The 11,372-nt window shown below is 43.6% G+C and overlaps 1 protein-coding gene across 1 annotated transcript in view; it reads left to right on the forward strand.

Annotated features, from left to right (window-relative positions):
• LOC120423908 (GTP-binding protein 128up) overlaps positions 1 to 10,321 on the forward strand; it is a 64,001-nt gene extending 53,680 nt beyond the window's left edge. Inside the window, exon 5 of the mRNA XM_052707958.1 lies at positions 10,311 to 10,321. The gene's annotated coding sequence lies outside the window, so the exon portion shown is untranslated. The remainder of the gene's footprint in view (positions 1 to 10,310) is intronic.
• The last annotated feature ends 1,051 nt before the right edge of the window (positions 10,322 to 11,372 follow it).

Here is an 11,372-nt window from a genome sequence, read left to right on the forward strand (position 1 = left end):
CCTCGGCCAACGACGCCGCCGGTAAAAAAGGCCCCAGAAGGGTGAGTTTTGTTGGTGGAAACTACGAAGCAGCAGCGGCTGACGGTGGCAACTCGCCAGGGCCTTTTATTTGCAGCGATCTAAACCCGGGCCAATACCACGCCGAACGGAGAACAACAAAATGGCCGATTTACGAGGCGTCATCAAAAAAGGGCATCCACGCCTGCTGCGATCGGGGGAGTGCTTCGCCAGCGACCGGGTCGGGCACGCAAGAGTCCGCGCAAGGACGGAGCGGCCTGGACGTTCGTCCATTCTCACATCCCGAAGGCGGTCAGCGGTGGCGGAGCGGATTGGCCCAGATGCCGCGAGGAAGCGGAAAAGAAGAAAAGCGGTGCTTGTGAGGGAAAGTGTTGGCTGGTCGGGCCGAATTGAAGAATTCCGCGCGGGCGCGGGCAAAAGGCGACACGCCACGCGGCGTTTGGCGATCAGAGGGTGAACCAGTGCAAGGTCATGCGGAGGAGGAGAAGAGAGAGGAGCGGGGGAAGGAAAAAAGATGGAGGAAGGAAAAGAAGGAAAAGTGCAATAAGCCGGAAAGGCGCGTGAAGCGCGGGAAAAGGAAGAAGAATGAAGGGAAAGTGACGGGAAGAGGAAGTGGAAGTTTTTGTACGCACACACACATACTAACACGATTGGAACGGTTCAATACACATGCTGAAACATAAATTTCGTGCTTGTTTTCCTTTTTCTTTGAGCTCAGAGAGCAGCCGGAAGATTACCCCATTACAAATGGCGCCCAACAAAACGAACCCAATCAGGAGATGTAGTTAGCTTTTGTTTAGTGTGTGTGCGCTCGTTTCGCTACTGTGGACAAGCTATGAAAGCAGTAAGAGTAGGCTGTGAACAAGAAGATAACAAAATACGCAACGCGGTAAAAGTGAAGAGTTGATGTCAGTTGGAGGCAAGTGATTTTCAAGCTCGCACAAGGAGTTGCCATGATGGGGGTGAAGCTGGAGACGTTCTGGGTCGTAAAGAAGACGACCGCCTGACCACTTTTGTGCAGATTCGGTCTGCAGTGTATCGATTTAGTTTATGTTGGATGTACGGAGCATGCTATCTGGAGAGTTTTTTGGTCTCTCGCACTTTAGCTTTTGTGGATAATGTTTAGTTTTAGTCATGTGACGTAGGTCACGGGTCAGGCAGTCTCCAGCACACTTCAAGAGAAGTGTAGGCGTAGAATTTTCCGTGTGGCACTATCATACCACACGGAAAATTCTTTCCCTTGTGGTAAGGTTGTGTAGCAATTGTGTTTTTTTGTCGCAAAAAATGAAGAATTTGCCTTTCCGTGCACCAAAAGTTGCACGCAAGCAACCCCCCTCGTTCGTCGACACAGCACAGATCGACGAAAAAAGCTTTGACGGCGCACCAGTCAAAGTGACAGCTGTCCGCGAACTCAAAACGAGCTGCTCACAGCAGCACATCAAATTCCGGTCTTTTTGATCGTCGTCTGCTGAACGGTGCGCACGCACCTGCGGTTTTGCTGCTCGCCGGCCGACGCCAAGTGCCGCACAAATTATCAACCTCGGCCAACGACGCCGCCGGTAAAAAAGGCCCCAGAAGGGTGAGTTTTGTTGGTGGAAACTACGAAGCAGCAGCGGCTGACGGTGGCAACTCGCCAGGGCCTTTTATTTGCAGCGATCTAAACCCGGGCAAATGCCACGCCGAACGGAGAACAACAAAATGGCCGATTCACGAGGCGTCATCAGAAAAGGGCATCCACGCCTGCTGCGATCGGGGGAGTGCTTCGCCAGCGACCGGGTCGGGCACGCAAGAGTCCGCGCAAGGACGGAGCGGCCTGGACGTTCGTCCATTCTCACATCCCGAAGGCGGTCAGCGGTGGCGGAGCGGATTGGCCCAGATGCCGCGAGGAAGCGGAAAAGAAGAAAAGCGGTGCTTGTGAGGGAAAGTGTTGGCCGGTCGGGCCGAAGTGAAAAATTCCGCGCGGGCGCGGGCAAAAGGCGACACGCCACGCGGCGTTTGGCGATCAGAGGGTGAACCAGTGGAAGGTTATGCGGAGGAGGAGAAGAGAGAGGAGCGGGGGAAGGAAAAAAGATGGAGGAAGGAAAAGAAGGAAAAGTGCAATAAACCGGAAAGGCGCGTGAAGCGCGGGAAAAGGAAGAAGAATGAAGGGAAAGTGACGGGAAGAGGATGAGGAAGTTTTTGTACGCGCACACACACACACTAACACAATCAAACGATTCAATACACATGCTGAAACATAAATTTCGTGCTTGTTTTCCTTTTTCTGAGAGCTCAGAGAGCAGCCGGAAGATTCTTCCCATTACAACACTACAAATTCATTTAACATTAATGAGAAAAGCATTGCAAATTCATGTGAGTTGTCACGTGAAGTTGACGTGTTTTGCTGTTGAATTTACCGTGTCGCGCGATTGAAAATACTCAAGTGATTTACACATGACATTCATATGGAAAGTAGTATGGGGCAGATTCACGTGTAAAACATGTGATATTGCTGTGAGCCTTTTTTTCAGTGCACTAACCAACACCGAAAAACAGCGCGGAGAGCAAAACACGAACCGCACCGCCCACTGACAGATCTGCAGACAGTTTGACATTTCGGGGGTCCCTCGTTGTTCGTTCGACCTGAGCGACCTTTCGACCCGGACAGTGCTGCTCCCCCCATTTTGCGAGGACGGAGTTTTGTTTTTCAACGACGCAAATCGTCATTTTTTTTGCGGATGTTCGCGAACTTTGAACAAAAACGATTTGTCTGAAAATTGAATCACTTATTCCATATAAAACAATGCCTTTGTGTTATTTGTTTTTATTTATTTTTTGCTTATTCACTCGCACTCGAAATATTTTTGCAAACTTTTTAAACGTTTAAAATTTTTTGTTTATTTTCTTTTGACGTTTCGGCCATTTTTCATGGCCGAGGGAACGGACAGTGGACTTATCGTTTGCAAGCAAACATTTCTCATCCAAGACAGGAAATGGTAAGTTGGTGGGTTTGGCTGGTTTTACCGATTTTACCGAATATGTATTAGAAAAAATAACAATTTTAGCAAAGTTTTTCCAAAACGGAAAAAGGCGCAAAAAAACATTTTTTTGCCTTTTTAGGAGGTAAACTCCACTTTTTCAGTCAAATTAAATAGTGACGATGTGTCTTTTTTTAACACGGAGATCTCTTACACTATTACTGGTAGTGTGTGTGTGTGAACTCAAACTGGTGTCCTTATTTTATAAAATATTGAATTCTTCAATAGGGTCCTAATTTAGCCCCATTTCAATTTTTATATACAGCGCAGATTCGTTAATTGGGTACTAAAGCCCTATGTCAATTTTTATGTACAACGTTAAAAAACACGATTAAAAACCATTTCTGATCACTTTTTTTCATTTTAATGCATTTTTTGACAAAGAACTTTGTCCTAAGGTTTCTATACGTGGTGTCAATCCAAAATTTTCGCGAAGCGAAAACGTTACGTGACGAATACCCCTCTCGGCAAATTTCCCCTCTTTTTGGTGCACGCTGGTTGGATGAACGAACGTTTCCCAATCAGTCAATCGAGAGACGTGAGATTGATGTATCTAAAATTACCCCCACTCCATCTCATAATTTTCGGATCATCGACGGGGCAACAAAACTAAACCTAAGCCAACAAAACTCGGCTCGGTTGGTCCCGATAATTCATTCTGTTGCTGGACATCGACGAGTCAACATCAGGAGCAGATGGTCTAGTGGTCCGGGAGCAGATGGCATGGATCAGCCAAGACATGCCAGCAGGCGTTACAAGGAGTCGATAATTGGAATTGGCCACCACCTGGAGTGTTCGGAGGCCCCGTTGGCTGAAGTGTTCGTAGTGGCCACAATCCGGAGTGGCCGGAGGCCCCGGGGATGTTCCAATGGGGGGACATTTGCCGAGCCATAAGAGTATGGGCAATATGGGTATCAAACTTTATGGTTTTTGATACTGAATATGAAATTTGACATTTCGGCAGTAGTGGCCACAGTCCGGAGTGGCCAGAGGCCCGGGGATGTTCCGATGGGAGGACATTTGCCGAACCATAAGAGTAGGGGCAATATGGGTATCAAACTTTATGGTTTTTGATACTGGATATGAAATTTGACATTTCGGCAGTAATGGCCACAATCCGGAGTGGCCGGAGGCCCCGTCGATGTTCCGATGGGGGGACATTTGCCGAACCATAAGAGTAGGGGCAATATGGGTATCAAACTTTATGATTTTTGACGTAGACTTACGTCTTTGTCGAAGGTACTGGGGTGTCATTCCAAAAAACCCGGGCCGAAGGCCCTGGATTACTGCGTCATCCGTCAAACGCTTATATCTTCCTTCCCTCTAATCGAATCGACACGATTTATGTGCCATTCGATTCGAAAATTATTCAGCAATTTGCTATAAAACTTTCATTGTTGGCAAAATAGTTTAACTATTGAAACAATTGAATGTTTTAAAATGTTTTCAAAATGCAGAGATTTTGCAAGCAAAATGAGCGCTTCCCACTCACGGACGGGAATGTCAAGTACCTATTTTGAGGGGAAAATCATCCGAGCAACGCGACCGAGTGTCGGTCGCGAAAAAGGAGGGGAAGTAGCGGGCCGAAAGGCTATATAAGAACGCGCGCTCAGCCCATTCTATCATTCACGTCTCAGACGTCGGACCGGCAGCAGCAGCAGCAGCAGCAGCAGGAAAGCTCAGCCCAGAGCAGCAGCAGCAGGAGAGAGACCAGAGCAGCAGCAGCAGGAGAGAGGGACCAGAACTGGAAAAGAAGTGCGCATCGCCTTCTCGTCGTCACCGTCAGCCAGTTGCCTCTCGATGGCCGGACCGTTAGGATCTTTCGTGGTTGCTGTGGTTCGGAGGTGCTTCAATCCCCATCCCTCGTCCCACCCGGGACGAGGCATCAACAAGATGAGGCGCGCGCCTGCTGCCTTCCGACGAAAAGCCTCTCGTGGGTCAAGCCTAGGTTGTTGTTAAACAATCGGGACATCCAACTAGCTCGTCGCATTCGCGGCGAGCGCTTCTGAAAGATTTACGTCTCATCAAATTCTAGTGTTGAAAGAGTTGCCCTCGTCCCACCCGGGACGAAGCAGCGAGCTAATTTGAATTTAAATTTCAGGAACAAATTTTGGTCTTCGGGGGCGACGGATTGCACAGCTTTCTGAGGCTGCTCTCGCCCCCAACCCCTATGCCCCCTCTCCCCCTCCCTCCATTCGGCTCGCTAAAATTCCTTCGTCTCTTTCCTCTCTTTGCCGTTCGTTCGTCTTCTTCGACGGCCATGCCTCACGATCTTGAGCAGTTAAGTGAGGAACATGATCCAATTTTACTCGAGGCTGATTCGTTTGGGGATATTTGTGCCACAAAAGTTTCAGAAAATGGGATTCAAACATTGTTTGTTGTTGTGTATATTTCGCCAAGTGCAACATACAAACAGAAAATTTCTTTCTTGATCCGGAATTTGTTCTGGTATGCAAAGCAGGACATCCGCATTGTTGTGTCTGGGGATTTTAACATTGATATCCTCAAACCGGAAAATTTGAAATTTGTTGATTTTATGAAAGAGTACCTCAAGCTTGATCTGCTTTCCAATCCTTTACAGACAACGACATTTGGGCGCACATGCCTTGACCTTGTTTTTGGTAGAAATGTTCTAACACAGTCACGAACAGCTTTTCGGTTAGTATACTAACAAGTATACTGGAATATCGTTAGTATACTCAGTATTCCTAAGTAATATTAGAGTTTCCAGCCCCTTGGTCACGAAGGTATGTTTCGTATTTTAGTTATCATCGGCCGATTTTGACTTTGGTTGATACACCAGCCTAATCTAAATTTCACACCACAATCATTTGCAAATACTACACGCTTTCCTAAACAACTTTGTCGGTTTCGCATCCATCAACAACGCCAGCACCTGCAGCATCCACCGCGGCCTATCACCCATCTGGACAGAACATCTCCCGGCTGCAGCCTGACGCCAAGATCGATCCTGATGCCAAGACCGAGCCTTGCGACCAACGCCACCATCCAACTCTAATCGGTCCTTTTTAGGGCCACCAATTTTCTCACGAAAGAGTTCTTCTTGTTCATCATTCCCACCAAACACTACATACTATTTGAAAGAAAACCACCCCGAAATAACGCCCTTAGCTGAATTCCATCTCCCATTCATGATCATATTCCGTAAATCTATTTAAAGAATATAGCTAATTCACAGACAAACAGACGTGCAACTCTTTTTCAAACCATCGCCAACTAAAACCGTCATTTCAAATTCAAATCAGTCAAAAAATGGATGCCGTAGTACCGCAACAAGACACGAACGTCGTCGGTGGCGCCACCGTATCCCTTGGCCCTTTGACGTTTCAGTGCATCACCGTGTGTGTGTGCAATGTTTTCGTTATAGCCAACACGTGGGGAGAAAATCCAATGTTGCATTGTTAATTTGATTTGGTTAACTGCGGTAGATTTTCTTGAAATAATTCGATATGGTAGAAGTGTGACTTTTGGTCGATGACATCTTGACCAACGATCTGTTGTTTGGTAAAGTGACTTGGAGGAGGAGACAAAGACACGACACTGGAGTTCAAGGCAGTCCAGAGTAGATTAACTGAACATTTTGAAAACAGGATATGTGAAAAAATAAATCAGTTCAACACAATTTAATTGATGGACTTCCACTCCCCTTCACCTCTAGCAGCTGCATTGGTTTTTTCGTCCGACCGACATCAGTTAAACATGCTCATAATTTGGTGAAATCCGCCAGTATAAATGCTATTTCCTAGGTTGTTCCTCTTGAAGACATTGAATCTGAAGCAACCCATTCGCCTTGGCACCGTGGCTATTTTTTTTCAATGTAACATGAACTAATGATATTGCCACTCCGCTAAAACTAAATCGGAACCTCCAACCCTTTTACATGCCCACACCCGGCACAGCCAGTTGGATTAGCTTGGAAGATAACAGTCACGCAACCTGCGATCAGTTTTATTCAATCTTACGCGACTTGCCCGTCACACCGGTTCTCATCTTATTTCCTAAACAAAACTGCAGGTCACGGGGCAGAACATGCTGCGGAATACTAGGTGGAATGTTATTATGATGGGAGTTTAGCAAGATTATTCAACTTTCCAGCCCATTTTTTGCGAATTTTCTGGGCATAGAATGAGAAAACAAAATCGACAGCAAACATAAACAAACACCTGTCAGTTTTCATTCGTACACGCTTAGAGGGAAAAATGGGTACACGCTTAATTTGGTTTATCGAAATGATGATGTTTTCGCAACAGGACTGCAGATAGCGCTAGTGTGCAGCCCAATTTCGAGCTTTCTTTGGTAAACGATGGATTTTTTGATAAAATCAATGATGATTCACGTCTGTTTGTCTGTGGCTAATTCTTCAAATTAATATATGGAAAACCCACATGTCCACATATCTAAATTTTACGTAAGTCTACGCCATTCCGGTTATGTCTGTGACATAACTACTTTGACTTTTGATACTGTATATGAAATTTGACATTTCGGCAGTAGTGGCCACAATACGGAGTGGCCGGAGGCCCCGGGGATGTTCCGATGGGGGGACATTTGCCGAACCATAAGAGTAGGGGCAATATGGGTATCAAACTTTATGATTTTTGATACTGGATATGAAATTTGACATTTCGGCAGTAGTGGCCACAATCCGGAGTGGCCGGAGGCCCCGGGGATGTTCCGATGGGAGGACATTTGCCGAACCATAAGAGTAGGGGCAATATGGGTATCAAACTTTATGATTTTTGATACTGTATATGAAATTTGACATTTCGGCAGTAGTGGCCACAATCCGGAGTGACCGGAGGCCCCGGAGATGTTCCGATGGGGGGACATTTGCCGAACCATAAGAGTAGGGGCAATATGGGTATCAAACTTTATGATTTTTGATACTGTATATGAAATTTGACATTTCGGCAGTAGTGGCCACAATACGGAGTGGCCGGAGGCCCCGGGGATGTTCCGATGGGGGGACATTTGCCGAACCATAAGAGTAGGGGCAATATGGGTATCAAACTTTATGATTTTTGATACTGTATATGAAATTTGACATTTCGGCAGTAGTGGCCACAATACGGAGTGGCCGGAGGCCCCGGGGATGTTCCGATGGGGGGACATTTGCCGAACCATAAGAGTAGGGGCAATATGGGTATCAAACTTTATGATTTTTGATACTGTATATGAAATTTGACATTTCGGCAGTAGTGGCCACAATCCGGAGTGACCGGAGGCCCCGGAGATGTTCCGATGGGGGGACATTTGCCGAACCATAAGAGTAGGGCAATATGGGTATCAAACTTTATGGTTTTTGATACTGGATATGAAATTCGACATTTCGGCAGTAGTGGCCACAATCCGGAGTGGCCGGAGGCCCCGGGGATGTTCCGATGGGGGACATTTGCCGAACCATAAGAGTAGGGGCAATATGGGTATCAAACTTTATGGTTATTAAGAATCTAGTGAATCTTGGGAAAATTTGGACCAGACAATGTAATCGAAAATTTCAGCAACCATCTTGCAAAGTTCTTTGTCATACTGGTCATGTGTAACATAACCACCTGCACCTTTTTTTTTGACAAGACAACATTTTTTCGATGGATCAACTATGGTCCCCTTGGAACGAGCTGTCAAGTAGGAGCTTTTCTGTCAAGAAGGACCGCGAGGTAAATTTTTCAAAATTGATTTAAAAATCCATTTTAAACTCTTTGTGGTCGTACAAAGGGTCATTGTACTCAGAAAAATAAGCTTTATCGCTGCAAACAATAATATCAGCAATCTAAGCTTCATTTTAGGACCCAATTCGAATGAAACTGCATTCGAATTAGCGAATTGGAACGACTGACAGCTCTTAAAAGCTTAAAACCACATGCTCAGAAATCGTCGAACAACGGGATTGAAATGTCTACATCAGTTTGACAACTGATTTTGACGTTTGAGTTCTTTTTAATTCGAACACGTTCGAATTAGCGAGCATTCGAATTAGCGGACATTCGAAGTAGCGAAATTCGAATTAACGAATCCGTATAGAGCAGGAAAATATTTTGTACGCATGTACGAGGTTTGATTCAACAAAAATTTTGTTGAATATAGTAAATAGTTATATAGTTTGCGTTGAAATCTTGGGGGTTTTTTTTTAATGGACATATAAGCAATTGTCTTTCATACGTTCAAAGGACCTTATTGCACACTTTGCACCAAACTCTGGAAACTACATCCTTACCAAAAATCATGATTTTCTGAGTTCAATATCCCACTTTTCATACGATTTTTTGAGTTCAGGTACTACAACCATAAATATGGTTATATGGATTGAACTGAAAAATTCGTATAAAAGGTAGGATATTGAACTCAGAAAATCATGATTTTTGGAAATAAACCTTGATTTTCTCAATTGGGTACTAAAGCCCTATCTCAATTTTTATGTACAACGGTAAAAAACACGATTAAAAACCATTTCTGATCTCTTTTTTTTTCATTTTAACGCAAAAAAAGAAAAATATTGGCAAGACAACATTTTTTTCATGGATCAACTATGGTTCCCTTGGAAAGAGCTGTCAAGTAGGACCTTTTCTGTCAAGAAGGACCGCGGGGTTTATTTTTCAAAATTGATTTAAAAATCCATTCTAAACTCTTTGTTGCCGTACTCAGAAAAATAAGCTTTATCGTTGAAAACAATAATATCAGCAATCTAAGCTTCATTTTAGGACCCAATTCCACAGAAATCTTTTGTTGTTTTGAAAAAGTTGCTTTGACGTTTAGCGTTGATTCAACAAAAATATTGATTTTCAAATCCACAAAATGTTTTGTTGATTCAAATATGCATTATTTTTCTGAGTGTACAACGTTAAAAAATACGATTAAGGGAGTGTTCTTTTATTACCTAACGCGAAAAATCGAACTTTTAGACCCCCTTCCCCCCCCCCCTCGTAACAAAATTTCCATACAAATTTTAAAAATTTTGTATGGAGCGTAACACGGCCTCCGACCCCCCCCTCCCCCCCTACTGCGTTACGTTATAAAAGAACGCTCCCTAAAAACTTGATTAAAAACCACCTATGATCACTTTTTTTCATTCTAATGAAAAAAAGTAAATTGGGTCCTAAGATAAAGCTTATTTTTCTGAGTACAATGACCCTATGTAAAACCGCAACGGATTTAAAATGGATATTTAAATCAAATTTTAAAAAAGACCTTCGCGGCCCTCCTTGACAGCTCGTTCCAAGGGGACCGTAGTTGATTCATCGAAAAAAAAGTTGTCTTCTCAATTGTGTCCTAAAGTCCAGTGTAAGTTTTTATGAGTACAACGGTGAAAAAAACGATTAAAAACCATTTCTGATCACTGTTTTAAATTGTAATGTAAATAAAAATAATTAGACAGCATTTTTCGATGGATCGACTATGTTCCCCTGGAATGAGCTGTCAAGTAGGACCTTTTCTGTCAAAAAGGGCGGTGAAGACAATGCAAAAGGGCCGTTGTGAGTTTGTAAACAAAGAGTGTATCCCTTTTATGCCAGATGTAAACATCTTCTAGTGTGAGCAGGACACACTCTTTGTTTACAAACCCACAACGGCCCTTTTGCATTGTTTTGCTAGAAGTTATGTTTTGAATTGATTTTAAAAATCCATTTTAAATCATTTGCGGTCATACAAAGGGTCATTGTAGTCAGAAAAATAAGCTTAACCGCTGTGATCACAAATTCAGGACCCAATTCAAAAATCATCAAATCCGTACATTCTTCCAGTTACAATTCTTAAATTCCAAAACTCATCAATTTTAAAATTCCTCAATTCTTAAGTTCTCATTATCTTAAAGTCTGAAAATCCTTTTTTAATGCTTATTTCAGAGATTTTGCAACAAGCATGAAAGTTGTAAATAGCTCTCCAACAAAGTGCACACCTGAAACCACACTCAACCCCCGGTGGTTAGTCACTTTTTCGTTTGACACTTTTTCACTTTGTACCCCGTTGGTTGGTTGGTGCCATCAAAACAAACGTTTAGTACTGTGTGTGAACTCCGTGTAAAAGGGGTGTCAAACTAAAACGTGACGCCGTTCGTTTAACAACAGTTGGTGTCAAAACATCGGGGTTTCAGTGTATTCAAAAACACACAACGAGCAAAACAAAAATAGATAAAAAAATCTCCAGACAAGATTTTAAATTTATCTGCATTATCAAAAGTGAAGCAAATGCTTATGGTACATATATTTGAACAGGGGCAGTATAGCCGCTAAATACTGCATTTTTAATGGACAAAAATGAAGATTGCTAACATTTTTCAATAGAAATTGCTTCTAAATTTTACCGCAATGAACGTTTAAAAGA

This window comes from Culex pipiens, chromosome 2 (genome assembly GCF_016801865.2).
Source record: "Culex pipiens pallens isolate TS chromosome 2, TS_CPP_V2, whole genome shotgun sequence".
Taxonomy (NCBI): Eukaryota; Metazoa; Arthropoda; class Insecta; order Diptera; family Culicidae; genus Culex; species Culex pipiens.